The sequence below is a fragment of the Lepisma saccharinum genome, chromosome 4, assembly GCF_977018435.1.
Source record: "Lepisma saccharinum chromosome 4, izLepSacc3.1, whole genome shotgun sequence".
NCBI classification, from domain to species: domain Eukaryota; kingdom Metazoa; phylum Arthropoda; class Insecta; order Zygentoma; family Lepismatidae; genus Lepisma; species Lepisma saccharinum.
The window spans coordinates 36053584-36073256 of NC_139232.1; the positions used below are offsets into that span (position 1 = coordinate 36053584).

Here is a 19673-nt window from a genome sequence, read left to right on the forward strand (position 1 = left end):
GGATTCCTGAAGGAAAGGATTTTTCCAAAATATCCAGAAAATCTCATGGATTTGAGAACATTAATTACGCAAGCTTTCACTGAAATTATAGAAGACATGTGTCGGACATGTGCAGGGACGTCGTTAGGGGGGGGGCACGCGGGGGCACTGGCCCCGGCAAACGTCCACGTGGCCCCGGGAAACTGTTCTGCATTTGCTGAAAATTTTACTGTGATGACAAATATTGCAAAATAATTCTTCAGTAAATTTTGCTTGCAGTTTGAAAGACTTCTTCAATTTTCAGTAGCACGAACCCAAGCAAGTCATTTCTTTCTTATTTCCCTGTTTCTTGCTTGTTGAACACAAACAGATGTATTGGGAGGGGATGCAGTTAATGGTTTTGTGGTTTTTCGATCCCCCAAAACCCGCACTTCCTCTTCATCTGGCCCTGCGCTGGCTCCATGGGCGCCGAAAGGACGACACAAACAGGAAGATTTAGCTACGGGTGGCTAGAACTTTCTGCGTTAATTATTTTATGGTTCAGAAAAGATATCCCCATGCGTTTCAAATTCCAAGAACAGAACTCTATTGCTTGTCCTTTTTTCGGCGCGGGGATGAATGACATAGCGGTTCTTCTCACATGCACTCAAACCTCCTGGTAATGACCTGCCCTGCAAGGAGGGAAAGGCTACTTTCTAAAAATTCGGAGAAACATCGAAACGGTCGGTTCATCTGTTGATTTGGTGGACAGTTGATATCTGTCAGTTTGAAGTAGGATTTGTTGTCCGAGCGGTGGTAAACTTCTGTAAACGCGAGAAGATAGCATCACGAAGTGTTTGTGATGTCGTTTAACTACATCGCGAGTGAAATGTCGAACGAGAAGCTGCCAGATTATCTTCCTCTGGAAACAATGGAACAAGATCGACTGATCGACCAAATATCCAAAACATTGGCATTCTAAAAGAGAGTCTGACTACCACACAAGATCCTGGGTTCGACTCCCAGGGTGGTTGATCTCATGTATAATGAAGAATAAACCACGTTTCAATTAAGGAAGGAAACTAGGTATGTAGCAATTGTTTTTACAGCCGCCTGCATGCTCTATAAGTATTAAGTTACAAAATTTGTATATATTTCTGACTTTCTGTGATTTTTCTTCATTTAGCCTCCACCTGCAAATGCGGAAGCTGCTGCCGCTTAGGTGGCTACGTTGGCTAGACATACAAACATAATTAATCCCTAGTCATACAGCGAATAATACTTATAATATAATCATGAATTATGGAGAAGCAATAAACTTATCAAGCATTTTCTGTTTCTATTTGTTGTGCAGTGGTTAACAAGGTGCATTACGATGCCAGGGGTCCTGGGTTCGAATCCCGGACTGGGCGTGTGTGTTCTTTATGATGGTCCTCTCATCAATTTCACATCACTAATTGTATCTTCATCTTCACGATTAGCCAAAAAGTGTCAGAAAAGCTAAGTAAAATAAACCAAATCAATCATTTATATATTTCTATATTACGCCGCTTTTCTACCTCTTGGGTTAAATGCGACGATGAGGATGAATGATGAGCCGAAGGAATGGCGATGGGACAGACATGATACAACAATACCTGTCCAATGTGCGAACCTTGGACCTCTGGTTTCGTAGCGTGTTATACTCAGTGAAATTCTTAGGAAGAAAAACTGTAAAAGAAGGGTGAAAAGAAGCAAAGTTGTACGATGCATAAAAAGCCATGTTTAGATCTTCTAGAACCTTCCAATTATCGAGTTCGTGCTTTAAGTCCACTGTATGCACAGTAAGGCTAATCGGGGATCCGAACCAGTATGTGCCTCCACCGGGTATCGAACCCGGGACCCCTTAATTGCAAGGCGGCGACGCTACCACTTCATCATCGAGGAGGCCGAGAAAAACTTACAATTAGTCAGCAAAATTTATATTGAGGAACAAGGCCTGCGAAGAGTTCTTTCATTCGGTTGAACGTGGTCATCACATCGAATCCCATAGTTTCGAGAGCAGAATTTGCTTCCATATCGCTTTCAAGTACTTCCCAAATTGTCCTCACGATGTTGGAACAGCACAGAAATTTTGTAACTAATACAAGCAGGCACGTACCCAGGGAAGGGGCTCGGGAGCTGCAGTCCTTTCCCGAAATCCTACAAATATCTGATTTTAATAATGTGTAGCAGTAACTAAATTTACTTCATTAACAGGATTAAACATCTTGTATATGGTAAGTTGCAATATACCAAGAAATTCATCTGCAGCGCATTTACTCCTCCCCCCAACCTTTTCGTCTTTAGATGGCGGCTGCCGATAAGGGATAAGCCCCTTCCGAAATCAAATTCTGGCTACCGGCCTGACCACCAGCGATCGAACCTTGAACCTTTCGATTGATTGATTAATTGAACTGGTGTTTTAAGTCCACTTTATGCACAGTAAGGCTAATCGGGACTGGACCTACAGTTTAAAGTGAGATCCGAACAATTATGTGCCTTTATCGGAAATCGAACCCGGGCAGGTTGTTGAACCTACCGAACCAAAGACGAAAGCGTAATTATTTGAGCGTGTGGGAACTTTGTTTTATCCAGTGCCATCATATATTCAGTTTTCCACACAAAAATAACATTAATTTTAAGAAATTAGACGTGTGAATATAATTTCTTATCGTCATCATTTCCCAAGTGAACAATCGGATGCCACAGAAGACTCGGGCCTGCCCTTGAACTAAGAGATACCGGATTCGATTCCGGTATGAACTGTATACATGAGATGCTTAGCTTGAAATCAGTACGCACACATTTCATATTTGCTCTGTTCCCAATACTTGTAAACCTGGTTCCAGCACTTTATATCTAAAACCACCACGGAAAAGGGTTTTATCTACTTCTCAATTTTTTTCTAGCAAATTTACAAATCTAAAGTAAAAAAGTAAAGTGTTCCCCTGTGCATAGCACCACGCCATGAAGGCGTATAGGGGGTGTGGGGGTAACGCCCCACACTTTCTTGATCCGGTCGTGAGTGGGGGTGATGTGATCAGCATCACGCCCCTGACCGCCTTTACCCCCCAGGGTTTCCCCCAGGTACCCATGTTATTCGACGCTGGGTAGGCGCCGGGGCCGCTTCCACCGTTAGAAAAGTTCCCGGATTTGAACCGGCCGGGGATCGAACCCGGGACCTTGAGCATGGTAGTCAGACGCGTTACCGACTGAGCCACCGCGGCCAAAAATCTTTACAAATCTAAAGACTAATAACATTGTTCTTGGTGTATAAGCCATTAAGCTAATGAGTTCATTCTGCATTTAGTTTCCCGAACAATGGCTGTATATTTCGCGAGAGTAGGCTATATCCGTAGACTGTTTGGGGCTACAGAAGAAAATGATGTTCCTTTCCAATTTATTGATTGATTGAGTTGGTGTTTTAAGTCCACTTCATACACAGTAAGGCTAATCAGAACTGGTTCTACAGTGTAAAGTGGGATCCGATCCACTATGAGCATCAACCGGGTATCGAACCCGGAACCCCTTGATTACAAGGCGACGATGCGCCACCGGCCACCGAGGAGGCCCTTGATCCTTTTCTTTCCAAGAATATATATATATATACACATATATATACACACACACATACATATATAATATATGTATACAGCATAGGTCTATATGGTGTATAAATAGTTTGTTAATTTATAATAGTGTGATAGAAAAAAATCTTACGTTTGGGCCCCCCCAAACTGATCAACCTAGCTACGTCCCTGGACATGTGTGATCAATAACCTAACTGTTCGTTTCACTACAGTTGTGCAGTGCAATGGTGGTCATATTGAGCATGTTCTGCATTGAAACATTTTTCCACATTGCTATGTTCACTGCAATGTATGTTTTTTTGAAAAATGTTGCTTACTAATGTTTTTACACCAAAAACAAATGGGGTATCATTTCGTGCGCCACCCTGTATAATAGTAAATAATAATTATATATTTAGTATATAGTAATAAGTCATGTGTTTTGCTGTCTCCGGTCATAGCACCCCAAAGTTGATGGTTTAGGGGTCTCAGCCCCCAAAGTTGATGGTCTAGAACATTTCAAATGTGTATTTAAAGTTATGTTCATGTGGCACAATTCAGAGTAAACTTTACAAGAGAAGCAAAATAATACATTAGATCCTCTTAATCAAAATTATTTGGGGGGCTCTGCCCCCACATCGTTAACATTGGGGGGGGGCTCGAGCCCCCCAAGCCCCATGGAGTCGGCGCCTATGGTCACGATTATCCTATAAAGCGAAGGCCTTGAAGGTAGCAAAGGACGTAAACAGTGACGTGCACTGAGGAGTAGCTAGTCTAGCAGAGATAGATCAATCAATCTCACATCTCGAATTATATTCAAATCACAATATTTATTGTCTTGTTAAAGCCACCACAGCTCATATGCAACACCTTTTTTTCCACGCTCTTCTCGTCCATCGGTGTTCTCCGCGGGCAAACTGGCTGGATACCCTAGCTCGTTCTTCTTCCGCCTGACCAGTTTTCAGGTAGAAACGGACGCCCAAAAGAAAAGGAAGATTTTTACCTCTACCTCCCTTGCCCCCTCATGCCCCGCTGCAATGGTTGAAAGCCCGTGCTCTCAGGTCCCCCAGTCTATCTCCTATAGGACAGATAGGGGATTGGTTTCTCATAGATTTTTTTTGTAAATCCACTAAAGAACCCAGGGTAAAAATTTTCTGCAGTTCTCTGTATTTGGACAACATTTTACACGTTGTAGAATATTTATGTATAATATGGGATGTAGTTTTATTATTTATGAAATGGGAACGTGTTATGTGTTATGCTTTCTTTATTTATTTTCAAGTATGGAATATATAATGATTAAATTACAAATATGTGCTCGGGCTCTCTCTCACTCTCGTTTTAGTAGTAATTTATTTAAATATACTACTCTTGGCTTCTAACAGTCATAAATACGGATGTATTTATTTGGGCAAGAGAACGCGGGTTCATATTGTTGTTGGATTGGTTTATTTTACTTCGCTTTTCTGCCACATTTGGTTATTGCGAAAATGAGGATGAGTGATAATATGATGAAATTGATGAAGGGACCTCATACGAACAATCCAGGCCAGGATTCAAACTCGTGATGAGTGCGCATTCTTGTCCTCTGTGTTGTACTCTGCAGTGAATAATGAAATAATTTGGAATGAAAAATGTATCTCAGAACTCAAAAAGCCAAATGAATATTATTGAAGAAACTACAAAAAAGTGTGTTTTGTTTCCTGTTTTGTTTCTGTGCATAAAGTGGACTTAAAACACCAAATCAACCAACTGTGCGGGAGTGGTTATCACAGCGCGCTACGACACCAGGAGTTCCGGGTTCGAACCCCGTCCTGGCCATGGGTATTCTTTGTGTTTGTACCTTCATTAATGTTATCGTATCATTTTCGCAATTAACCAAATGTGACAATAAAGCGACGCTAAGTAACGAAAATGAAATCAAATCATTGATTGATTGCTCGATTTGGTTTATTTTACTTCGTTTTTCCTCCACTTTTGGCTAATCGCGAAGATGATACGATAAAATTGATGAAGGGACACACACAAAGAATATCCATGGCCAAGCTGAGATTCTAACCCAGGTTCTCTGGCTTATTAGTCAAATCAAATCGTTTTTTATTTTCGAATGTGGGTGGGGTTTACGTGCAGTTTTTTTTAGTACTCATTCATCATTTTGTAATCTTTTCTTGTTATTGACATTCTTTTTTTAGGAATACTGGGCCCTAAAGAGGGGAGGGGGTGTAACCCACACCAACCCCCTCCCCCTTGAGCACGCCACTGACTGCTACCCCAAGTGTCGACGTCACCGCACGTCACTGGACGTAAAGTATACGAAATAGTAGTGGTGTCAGAAATTAGATTTCAGTGGATTTAGCGAAACATTGGAGTGGGAGTAGTTAGGAAACAGCTACTCTACATACGTCTTATTTGAAACGAAAAGTTTCGCGATTTGGGCAAATCTGGTTTCAAAAGAACTAAGATGGCAACAGTAGTAGAACTGGACTTCTTGCAGGTTCCGAAGGGCAAGGAATATAGAGTCCGAAGGGATTGGGGAAGCGCCGATGCTGAGAGGGGAGGGGGCAAGGAGGGTGCTTCAAGTGTTACAAAAGTAAACAACGGTTTGCGGGAGGGACTGTGCAGGCAGTGCGAGTTTTGTGAGTGGTGTCTTTCGTCTTTATGTTGTTTTCGGACATTGTCAATTAATTAATGGAGCTTGCTCCGAGTTCCGAGGTGGCGGGTTCACCCTATCTGAACAGTGTGTGTAATCGTGCGATTTTGAAGCAATCTTTCGGTTCGTTCTTTTGCAGAAAAAAGCGAAAGAGGCGCCAAAGCCTATTTTGAACAATTTAAAAACCAAATCGTCTGCTGGATATGACCGATATTTCAATGTTTCGTGTTATAACGACTATCCGTGGTTATGTGGATGTGCACAGTTGTCGAAACTCTTTTGTTGGCCGTGTACTCTATTTTCGGGTGAAAAAAAGTGTGGAATTCAGGCGTGGATAACATGGACCATGACCATGGCGCCCAAAAATTCAAATTCAAATGAAAAACTTCACTTTATGACAGCATCATAGAACTTTTTGATTTGATTGGATTGATTTTGCTTCGCTTGTGCTTAGTACTTCTCTCTCTATGCTGTTAGCCTATGTGTGCTGAATTTTACATTTAGTTTTTTACTATTTGCCACGTTCCTTATATTTTTATGGCACGTGATTCAATCAGCATTTACTCTCTCCCCAAGTTCTGCTACATCTCAACTCAAAGAGCATTTCATCTCAACTCTCTGTAGAAGTTCAGTCGGTTTGGATGTGATCACCTTAAAAGAGTTGCACTTTGAGCACACGCCGTTGAGCTCCGCACCGCCCTTCGACTTGTGATGTAACACATAATAAAGTGTGTTTACGAAAGAGGCCATAATCTAATATTCCTATCTTAATCATACTATCCTGATGTTAGGACATGTAGGGCGGGGCTTGTGTTGGATAAGGTGTGCGACCAGTTATACCCAGCCAGCTGGCGGCTGGCGCGAACTAATGATGGGAGTAATCTTTGGAAAGTAATGAACTTGTTGATTCGGAATAATGAAGTGGTTTATTTATTTTGATGTGCCAGTTCGTCGATAAAATTACTAATTATATGAAAATGTATCCGAACAGTGGGTAAGGCATGGATTTGACTCCTATTATAGAAATTCTCATTATCTCATTGCTCATTGTCGCAAAGGCAGAGAAGTGACTAAAATATAAGATGCAAAATAAAATTAAAACTTTTTAACTTCTCTATTTTATACAAAAGACATGATTTTTGGTATGATTTTACAATACCGGACCCTTCTCCAATTTCGTCCATATTTCGCATACTCGCTGATTTAGGGCTCCTAATCACGAATCTGAAGTTAAAATTTTGCGCTCACGTATGGAATTTCCAAGAAAAGGTGGTCCGTGAAAATGCAAAATTGCTCATTATTTACTGTTGGTACCAGTTAGATAAGCCGGAGACACATTTAACTAGCTTATTTTCAAATAAAAATCATATCTACTTACCTCATATGCATAGCGGAACATTTTTCAAGTTGGGGTCACTTTTTTTTCCATGAAAAAAGCGTTATTTTTAACATTATTTATTTGTCGTTGCTAATTCTGCGGCGAAATCTTGACTCACGTTGTCTGTCGTCAGCTGATATGCAGTATCGTCAGCTGATGTGCAGTGTTTCCAAACCTATGAACCTATAAATGCCGCACAAGCTATTCACAAAACGTTTTCAATCGAGAATTGTTCCACAAACCATTCACAGAAGGTTAGGTTAGGTTCAGTTAGGTTAGGAAAATTTAGAAAAATAAATTTAAGAAACAAAACAAAAAAAAAACAACTAACTTTCACTACACTTAAATGCTGCAGAAGCTATTCACTAAACGTTTTTAATCGAAAATTGTTCCACAAACCATTCACGGAAGGTTAGGTTAGGTTAGGAAAATTTAGAAAGAAATATTTAAACAAAAAAAAATTAACTTTCGTACACTTATAGAGCCACTTTCCATCCCGTGCAATGTGTAGCTTACATATACTAGAACATTTAGGACATTCCATTTCTTCCTTCACGACTCCATGTTCAATCAAAAAATCTCGTGGGTCTTCAATATCCGGAAACATTTTCACAACGCAACCTTGACACGTCATCTTGTCAAACTACCGCATGGTTGCTACACTGACAGGGGGTAACATAACCGAACGCACGGAACATTTAATTCACATAGTCGACGGCAATGGTGGCACGAGCTATCGTGCAATGGAGATGCATGAATGACAAAAAATACCTTACTTACAGGCCAAATAAGTTGCACGATTCGAAAAAACAATTTCCCGGCTTCAGAAACTCCACAAGAACTCAATTCCGTAAGTACTTTCTCGTCTTTTCTCCTGTAAATTTTTAAAGAAATGTGTCTCCGGCTTATCTAATCGTTACTGACATTTTTTTACAGTGCCCCACAAACCATTCACACATAGCCCCAAAAACCATTCACGCATAGCCCCACAAACCATTCACGGTTAGGTTAGGCAAACATAGTTAAAATAATGAGCAATCGTGTATTGTCGGTTGTGATCACAGACCCCCTTTTTTTTGCAAATTCAACACGTGAGCACCAAATTTTAGCTTCAGATTCGTGATTAGGAGCCCTTAATTGGAGAGTATGCGAAATATGAACGAAATTGGAAAAGGGTCCGGTATTGTAAAATCGCTCCGCATTGTCGATGATCAGTGGTTATGCAGTGTTGCAACCTTCTTCATGGAAAAATACCTACTTTCGTGTTACTGATTTTGTATTTTTTTTTCCAGGTTCAAAAACCCCACGAACCATGCACGGATAGCCCCATGAACCATTCACGGATAGCCCCACAAACCATGCACGGTTAGGTTAGCTTCTGTTAGGTTAGGCAAACAGTTTAAATTGTCATCTTCTTGGAAAACAATGGTGTCATTAGAAACACTGACCGGGGGTTACATCATCGAACGCACACAACATTTGATTCACGTAGTTTAAGGACATAGAGGCAACAGCTTTCGTGCATTGGAGAGACATTAATCTTCAAAAATACATGATTTACTGGCGAAATAAATTAAGCGATGGGAAAAAACACTTTCACGACCTTTCAAAACTGTACGGAAAGTCAGTTCGGTAAGTACTTTCTGTACTATTATAGTATGGGGGTGGCACCTATAAATCATATATTTCACACTTTTTTACATTGCTGATTTACTATTTTGGAATGCGGAACATTTCCTAAGGTGAAATAATGCCTTTCTAACTAAGATAATGTCTATTCCTTATATTTACGAGTACTTACTGTTACTTGTTATTTCGATTGTGTAACACATTATGGTGGGCGATAGCGTCCTGGTTCAGGGCACGTTGTTCGAGTGTTTTGTCGATTTATGCAGTGTTGCAACCTCGTTCACCGGAAAATTCCTACTTTCGTGCCCGGATTGAAATTATGCTAATACCTCGCAAACCATTGACGTTAGCCTCACAAACCATTGACGTTAGCCCCACAAACCATTGATGTTTGCCCCACAAACCATTGACGTTAGCCCCAAAAACCATTGACATTAGCCCCAAAAACCATATTCCGTAAGGTTAGGTTAGTCAAGCATAGTTAAAAAATATAAAAAAATTAAAAATACTCGACACGTCATGTTCTAGTGATAACACGGCGAGTTTGAAACACTGACTACGGGAAACATTGTGCTCTCGTGCAGAAAGCAAATGGCGGCAGCAGAAACAGCATGTAGGACAGATTTTCGCAGAAAACAACATGTATTCGCATTAAAATGGATCAATACTACATTCACGAACTTCCACAACGCTACAGAAAATGATTTCCGTAAGAACTTTCTCCTGTAAAAATGAAAAAATCTGTCCGGGCGATACTGCATAATTACCCAGTGATCAACTAATACTGGACTTTACATTACCTAACATTTCAAATAATTCCGGCATATTGACAGGGGTCCCAAGTTTGAGTCCCAGCCTGGCCATGGGTGTTGTGTTCCTTCAATTTCATCATATCATTTTTTGCTTCGTGACTAACGAAAAGCAGCAGAAAATCTACATAAAATAGCACTCTTTACAAGTACCTATCACAAAATGTGAAAAATTTCTGTCTTCCTTCAACTAACTCGCTTTTTCCTGTTGGTGTTTTACACTACTTTAATTGCATTCTATGTGTAACAGTGATATTCTAGTCATGTTTATTTTATTATCTATCTGGCCAAAAAGTAAGGCAGGCAACACGTGATACAAGGGCTCAAAAGTGGCTAATATTCTACCATGGATGCAATAGCTTGTAGGATTTTTTGTGGATTATATTTGAAATGTCAGAGTTTTATTTTGAGCATTCAAACATGGATTTACAGTTTCAGATTTAGAATTTGGGCCCCTGGAATTACTGATTTGTAATGTGAATATGGATCATTGAAACCAAAATTTGGATCTGGAGCCTGATATCAGTGTCCATTTAACCATCCCTAACATACCTACGCTAAAGTCGTTTTCACGTTCAGAAGACACAATGGGCTCTTATGGACAATGCTTTTCTTATGGGAAAATACGAGCGCGCTGTTGTGAAAATTCTCGATTTACAAATTTAGCTTACGTAAAATTGGTACCTGCAGTTTTGCAGGAAATTTTGTAGAGAATACGATGGTGGACACAAAAAAACTGGTAACTTGCTTACATATTTTTAGATAAATTAAAAAACTCAAATTTTCTGTGAAAACAAAATTTTTACATTGTTTTCATTCCTAACGTTGAAAAATGCCATAAAATTGAAGCATTCATTATGAAAAAAATTGACACTGTTTTTTAATTGTCATAGGTGATGGTGGTGCTCAGAATTTATCAATACTTTAAGCATATTCGCATTAAAAAATATTACAATAAAGTATGTGGAGATTTTTTGTATTCGTGCAGTAGAAAATGTCGTCGCTGGCCATTTTTTGTTCTGTAATTCCAAGTAAAAACTTCCAGCGACAAAGTTGTGGAGAAAATAATGAAATTATTTTTTATAACCACTCAAAGGTTCCCAGAAATATTACTTCCATGCATTTGGAGTTTCTTTTTAACCCGAACCGCGTGCGAAGTAAGGAGACGTTGTCTGGTCATCTTGAGCTGACTCACCGCAGCATTCCGGCTAATCACCACCACGTTTTTGAGTTACTTTATTTCCATTCAGTAAAAATATTAACTTCATGCAGTTTGTTATAATAGAATTGCAACTACTTAAATTTAATAATTGACAATTATTTCCAATGCTGCTGTTGTGAGCATCATTAGTGCTGTCGCAAATGCACGTTGTTTTTGTTTACATTACTGTCGACATTAATACTGAAATGAAGATCACCTTTCAGTTTCCAACGTACACATACATTCATAGACACCATATTAACCCTTGAAAGGCTTTCCAACACGTGACAAAATATGGGGCTTCAAGATAGAAATATGACATGCCTTGCTTGTGTCATTTACGTCTTATCAGTTCAAGTGGGCCATAACTCATTTGTTTGTTTGGGTTGCAACTTGAATCTAACCCATGTGCCAGGTTTCCCTTACTTGTTAACTGTAATCTTCCCAGTATAATATTAATATTAATAATTACATAAAATTATCATTATATATACAAAATATGTAACACTTCATTGTGAAGGAAGCTCATCATTTCCCGGCGACATGAGCTAGCGCTGTATTGGCAACACTGTGCGGTTTCTCCATAAGCACCGTTGTGTCTTCTGAACGTGAAAACGACTTTAGCATTGGACCACTCTGCATGGATTAGACAGCTGCTGCGTAAGGCCACAAGCATAAGTTTCATTGTGGCTCTGGAAAGACCCTAACTTGCCCCTTTCCCACTGACTTCTCCCTGCTGCGACCTGAGAAAGAGAGGTCTGTGTGCTGAATGGTTGTAGGAGGGGAGAAACTTAACATTGCACTTATGGGAGTATTACTTTACTTATTCTCTTGGAAATATCAAACTTCCAATGGTGTAGAAAAAACATGAACGAAAAGAGGAGATGTGATGATTTTGTTTGGTGGCAGAGGTTGAAACTCCATGAGGTATACTTCTGATTCGTAAATACTTATTCATTATATTTTTTTATAGATCCTATCTAGCTTAATAATCAAGTTAAGAAAAACTCTTCCACATGTAACATGGAGACAAATTCATACTCTTGTACATTGTTTTTTTTTTCAATAGCATTACGCATTCCAAAAACATTAAAATACACTCCTGTTGCAAAACTACCACTCTTCGGCTTAAGTGGCAAACCCAGGCTTGTGAAATAATAAAATTTTTGTTTTGTGGCATAAAGGTAAATAGGTGTTGTTACCTAAATTTGGTTTACTGAATTCAAATCTGTATACTATTTTCCCAAGCAACATAAGGATTTTTTTCCATGGTGACATGAAATATTTATTGACGTAATGATTTTTCATTAATACTCACCATCAACGACACTATCAAATGTGTGAAGCACTGGCAAGAAACAACATTTTAATAAAACAAGTAACATGAGAATAAATTGTAGTCATGAAATATACCTCTGGCAAATTAAATTATCTTCCCCTTCGCTTTGCTGCAAATGTTCGTTGTGTTCATTTGTCTTTGTGGTCTTGACGATTCTCCCTTATTAAACACCAGCAGTAGTCTGCCATCATGGAGACATCTCACCAACCCAGATACTGCATTTCCATCTCCTTAATGTCGTGATGGAATCTCTCTCCCTGTTCTTTACTCAGGTGCAATTGCAGAAAATGTAACTTCAAACTCATGTTACAGCCGAGCATCTGCAGCTTTTGAAGCAGGCTTTTCACAATGTATTCGTTTTGACCATCTTTGACATTGCCCAAAAACTTGTTGATTATGTCGATATACAAGTCTCATACCTGAAACTCCAAGTCATTCATGGTATTTCTGAATGCAGTCTTTAATGAACTGGCGAATCTGTGGACCATCAAAAATGCCCTCTTTAATCTTTGCCTGGGACAACAACGGAAAGTTTTGAACAAAGTATTGGATGCAAGGACTAGTTTTGCCCAATGCTTTTGACAAACTACTTCATTATTCATAACTTAATGTGTATAGGAGGCAGTCAGTGGCAGCTGGTAGTCTGCCTCAAGCAGATGTATCACCTGTCTCAAATACTCGCACCTGTTTTATCTTACATGCTAAATGTATTGGCAAACCAAGTTATGATCACCTTTCACTGATAATGAGGTTATGGGAGAGTTGTATTTCATGAAAAATTTTAAAAAATATTAATTTATACAAATTTGAAATACCTCGGTGAATTTTCCGTCGATCATGAGAAGATCGATGTTATTAGTAATAGATAATTCAACATTCGATAACCTGACAAAATCACTCAAAACATAGAAAAATCGATCACAATATTCAATATTATTGTCGATTTGGAAAATATTTAGTAAAAACATATTTCCCTCGCTCTGCTGATAGTAGTAAACAAGCCCTTTCATGATGAAATCTAACACTTTCCACTGAAACTGGAAAGAACTTTTGACAGTGCAACACTTTTGCAACACATGAACAGGCACACAATGGAAAGAGATGACTGATCCACATTCCCTCTGCGTGGGTTGATAATTCAACTAAAGCGCCACAGGGACAGTTTATTTTGGCCAAGCTACACTAACATCATAATGAGGAAGTGCATACTACTCACTATTGAATTCAACATAAATACATAAAATAGTATTAGAACTTTTCAAACTTACGTGAGTGAGTATATGTTAAACTAGAATTCTAGACACCGGACATGGTGTCACGTGAAATAGTAGTAATAAATTGGAACATATATGAAGCAGCATATATATGCACAGGAAGTAGAAATAAGCTCAATAGGGGTGACAGTAATTTGGAAGAAGGGTGGATACATTTCCTTAGAAAATGGGATAATGCCGGTAAAAATTACGCTAAGTTGGGTTTTCATGTCACCACCGAAGTTTTGAGAGTTGTAGTGCAAGAACGCGAATTTTCATTGGATTGGTGACGTTGCGGTTGAGGGAAATCAGTCCCGTGGGGGAGGAGGTAATCTCCAACTCTGCACGTGTAGACCATTACCCACATGCTTCACTTTACTGCTGGACGGGTGTGACGCACAACGGGGAGAGGCGAAAGGGATGGCATGAGACTCTTTATGAAAGTTTACGTAGGTGTTAACCCTTTCCCCACCTCGTCGCCGTGAGCACAATAAGATGTTAAAAAAAAAACAATTAGTACAATAATATTTATACAAATATTGAATTTATTATTTCTGCGTTGTTGAAAGAATATGATTAAATGATTGTGAACATTATAAGTATATACTTTTGCTTCTTGTTGTATTTACAGTTCCGTCTTAGTTATTAGAGGCCTCTACTATTTGTTTTGTTTACCCCATGCACACACACTAACTAAGTCCCGGCGCCTTTCGTTGGGGCCCTTATTCACTGCACTCTCACCTGCATATTCCTTCTAAGCTAGTCCAGTCCTCTTCTTTACACACTTTCTTTCTGCGGCTTCATTCTTTCACTGTGTCCAATCCTTTCCTAAGATCCTTGCTTCGATATTACACATGTCAAAAAATCCTTATCCGCACTATTTGCACAATGCACACTCGCACACTCTCTACAGGCTGTTTTACTATGTCCTTCTACTCCGCCATATTATATCTTTGTTGTTCCTTTTTGTAGACTCTCTCCTCGAAGAGAGAGAAAAAACATAAAAAAAACCTTCCCCCTTCTCCCCCCTGGGGTGGTTCTTGGACTGACCGGCAGAGGGGGTGTCCAACAAGAGTCCTTTTTGGTCAGTCACACGAGGTGCTGCCCTCTTGCGTATTTTGTTACACTACATGTTAAAATTCCACATCTAGCTGCCCGTAATCTGTTATGGACCGTATATGAGGGTACACTGGTAGTACTGGACCTCAACTAATCCCTAACTATAACCCAAATATCCCAGGAGAATAGGAATAGATTAATATTTAATATAAACCCAAGAAAAAATATATAATTAAAATACAAAATTTCTACCCGCACCTTCTCGCCAGAGTCCTCCTTGACTGGATCACTTACACTCCAGAGAAGAGCGCAAACTACACACGAAACACATACAAAAAAAATAATATGTATATAATTATTGAAAAAGAAATACTAAACTGGTGGTTGCCTCACATCCCCCCTACGTAATCATACAGTAGGGCAAGCCCTCTACAGTATGATTTCGTACTCCTTGTAATTTAATAAATGATTATGTTATTATTTTTTTAGGGGGACCTATCCCCTGCTACCTATAAAACTACACCATAATAACTAATAAGAAATATATATGCAAATTGATATTACAACATTATATTACACACATGAACAAGATTATAACACTAATATTCTTTAAAATTGTGAACTTTATTTTGTTTCTTTTTTTTTCTTTCTTTTTCCAATGCCAGCGGCACAATACGGTCTCTTGTATGACCAGCTCTTCTCACCTCCACCCTCCTTGGCTTTCTCCGGCTGTTTCCTAGGCCGTGACGTAGGGCTTTAAATGACTGCTGTTATAAACCCCGTCTTTGTCGTTTCTTACGTCCCACAGCTGATAGGAATTAACTCTTACAACATTTCTGACCGAAAAGGGCCCTTCGTACAGCTGGGCGAACTTCTTAAAGACCCCTTTTGCAACCTCCGAGGACACGTTGGTCTTGCGGAGAACTAGATCACCAGGTTTGTAGGATATTGTATGATGTTTGTCATATATTCTCTTTCTTCTCTCTGCTTCTAGTTGTATGTTCTCTTTAACTTTCAGAAGTTTATACTCATATGGAGGGGAAGCGTTCAGCTGAGGCAAGCGAAACAGCTTCATGAGTTCCTGATCAGGTTTCCGGTTGAAAAATATTTCATACGGAGATGCTTTTGTGCTTGAATGTGTAGCCATGTTGATGCATCTGGCAATATCTGGAACGTGCAAAGGCCACTGCTTGTGATTGTGGCTCGTGTAAGCTCTAAAGAGGCGCCCTAAGTCCTTCATTACTCTTTCCACCGGGTTTGCTTTCTGGTTTCTTACGCTAACAAACTGAGCTTCTATACCTCTATCGGCTAGCGACCTCTTCCATTTATGCGCCTTGAATTGAGTTCCCTGGTCTGTTATGATTGTTTGTACATTTGGGCACAGCAGTAAAAACTCATTCAACACTTTGTTAAGTATGGCACTGGTGGTAACTTTCCGCATTGCGTAGATTGCAACATATTTACTGAAAACATCACAAAGAACCAAGCAATATTGCAAGCCGTATTTTGCCTTAGGCAGGGCCCCGTAGACGTCGGCGGCAATTAGAACTCCTGGCTCCTCTGCCAACACTGCTTGCATGGGTCCTTTCAGCTCTTTATTAGGATGTTTTGTTCGTTGGCACAAATCACACTCCGAAACAAATTGCCTGATTTGTTTTCTCATTTTCCGCCATGTGAAGTGCTCTGAAATGGCCATGAATGTTTTCCACTCCCCAAAATGACCTCTTTTGTGGTAAAAGTCTATCACTTCTCGCGTAATACTTCCGGGCACACACATTTTTAGCAAGCATCCTTCCTTTCTACACAATATGCCATCCTTGATGGTGTATCGAAACCCCTGCTTCCCTACATCTTGGCACCCTTTATCGCCATATTCATTTATAATATGACCTAATACTGGATCATCCGCCTGCAGCTTAGGCAACCTATGCATGGATTGCACAAGCTCTGTCGGGGGGTTGAAATGCACGGCCGCCACGACTATTCCAGGGGCCTTCAGATCACTACAGGGACCCTTTCTTACAGCACTAGGGTATCTTGACAAGTAATCAGCCATATTTTCCGACCCTTTGATATACTGTATTTCGAAATCCAAGCCTTGCAAAAGAAGAATCCAGCGCGTTATCTTTGCATTTGCGAGTTTGCAGCTTAACAAGAATTTCAGAGCTTTGTGATCAGTTCTTATTATGAAATGCGTATCTGTCAAGTACAATGCATTTTTTTGTATGCCATAAACAATGCTCAGTAACTCTTTCTGTGTAATTGTGTAATTGCCCTCACAATCATTTAGAACCCTGCTACAGCAACTTATTATACGAGGTTCACCATTATCGTCTCTTTGGTATAAAATCGCTGAAATAGACCTGTCACATGCATCGCATTCTAGATAGTACTCTCTATCTTGCCACGGCTGGTGCAATATCACATCACGTAATAATGCCTCCTTTATTCTCACGAATGCCTCTTCCTGACGAGATCCCCAAATAAATCTCTTATTTTTCTTCAGTAGTTCTACCAAAGGTACAGTCAGCTCTGCATGATCGTGCTGGAATGCTCTGTAGAAGTTCAGAAAGCCAAGGAGACTTTTTAGCTCCCGCACATTTCTTGGCCTTCGGAAATCTTGCAACGTTTGCATTTTTTCTGGGTCCTTTCTTATGCCCTGGGAAGATACTTTCATTCCCAACAACGATACTTCCTCTTGAGCGAAATTACATTTTCTTAGCTTCAACGTCAGTCCACTATCCCTTAACTTATTGAAAACAATCCGCAAATGACGCAAGTGCTCTTCATAGTCATCATCAGCAACAGTAATATCGTCACAATATGCGTCGCAGTATTCTCTAACATCTTCACCCAGTACAGCTTTCAAGCATCGAACTGCACTCGCCATGCTAGTTTTCAGGCCAAAACACATCCTCTTGTAACAATATGTAACGTTATTATATATGAATCCAAGATACTTCTGATGTTCTTCCTTGACAGGTATTTGAAGGAAAAACAAGGTCAAGTCAATGCAAGTAATGTAGCGTTTACCTTCAAACTTCTGTAAAATCTCCATTGGAGTGGGCGGGGCGTCATGCTGTGCTTTCAGCACTTCATTCACTCTCCTTGCGTCAAGACAAATTCTAACATCATTCGTTCCGGGTTTCTTCACGCATACTAGAGGGTTCAGGTAGCATGTTGGTCTCTGCTCTATTATTCCCCAAATAAGCATTTCTTGAATTTGCTTGTCAGCTTTCTCTCTATGTTGCATGGGGATAGGATAAAGCTTCTGTCCCCAAGGTCTATCATCAGTAATTTCAAGCTCGTGCTCATAATTCTTGACCAACCCCGGCTTCTCATCGAAAATATCCCTAAATTCTATTAATAGATCTCGAAGCGCCGCTTGTTGATCTCCGGTTAGACCTTCTGTAGTAATCACGTGATCATCAATCTGTCGCCTTGTAGCTTTCGTGATATTATTTTCCATTGAGCACACATACACGTCAGCCTCAGTCACTTGAGGTTTTGCTTCCTTAGAGTGCACGTTTTTTCCCAAACTATCATTTACATAACCCCTTAACGATTTTATCTCCGCCTCGTCACAACAACATATAGGCTCCTTGCATTCATAAGATAGAAAAAAGGTTGGCACCCCGTCGGTTATTTGCATCTCTTACTGCGACAAGAATTTAATTTCAACACATTGTTGCTCTATTGTCATCGCCACAATGTTTCGATCATAATCAATGACAGCTCGACACGCCTTCAAGAAATCTGATCCTAATAGCATCGGTTTAACTAGATTTGGAATTACAAGACACACGACATCAGTGGTTACTTCCCCAAATGACAGCGGAACGTATGCTTGCGTCACCACCTTTGATGCTTTGTTGCCGAAGGCTGATATTACTTTGATGCTCCCTACGCTTAACTGAGGGATATCAGGCTTCCATTTTACTATTTCCAACCACACTTCTTCTGATAAACAAGTGACCATAGCCCCTGAGTCGGCCAATGCTTGATAATGGCTTCCACCTATACCAACTGAAATAATAGGCATTCTTAGCACCTCGCTTTTCGAAACTTCATTTTCATTCTGAATGAGCTGGTCAAATATCGAACAAACAACGTCTCCATTTCCATTGTTATTGTGGTTAATATTTACTGCATCTCTTGTATGAACTTGCATTACTTTAGTTTCATATTCTTCCATTTCATCCTCACAATTTGTATTTTCTTCCCCAGATAAATCAAAAGATTCATTTATCGCAGTCCGGTTTCCTAAGTGTCTTTCCGCATTTAGGATATTTCCCTTTTGTCATGCTTCATTATTGGAGGGACAGTCTTCCTCATTTTGCCTTGCCACTGATACACTGTTGGCAGAAAAGAACCGCGAGCTCTGTTGTCCGCGACTCGCCTCTTCCTCCCCCCTAGACCCGTGGTTGCCACCATTACGTCTGCCGTAGCTCACCCCTCCTCGGCCTTGCTGCGCGAAGGGTCTGGGGCCCTGAGGCGGTTGCCTCTCGAACCTGTTGACATTCCTCTCATTGTCGCGAGAATAACTGGCACTTGAGCTGACGTAATTGTTCCGTCTGTCTCTATCAGTTTCTCCGCCACGCACAGAATTTACCTGTCTCATCCTCGCTCTATTGTTCGGTTGAAAAGTTGCAGCATGCGACGTTTCTTGGATTTCCTTAAGAAGGCTAATTAGCTGCTTACAGGTGTCGACCGGTGACCCAATGAGGCACCTCTGAGCGTACGCAGGCAATTGCTTGATAGCCATTTTAGCTAACATCCTGTCATCGAGCGGCGAAGGTAATATTGC

General features: G+C 40.1%; 1 protein-coding gene across 3 annotated transcripts in view; it reads left to right on the top strand.

Annotated features, from left to right (window-relative positions):
• The first annotated feature begins 7056 nt into the window (after window positions 1-7056).
• LOC145987132 (phosphatidylcholine translocator ABCB4-like) overlaps window positions 7057-19673 on the top strand; it is a 125728-nt gene continuing 113111 nt past the window's right edge. For all 3 annotated transcript variants that reach the window (XM_083121628.1, XM_083121629.1, XM_083121630.1), the window contains exon 1: window positions 7057-7192. The gene's annotated coding sequence lies outside the window, so the exon portion shown is untranslated. The remainder of the gene's footprint in view (window positions 7193-19673) is intronic.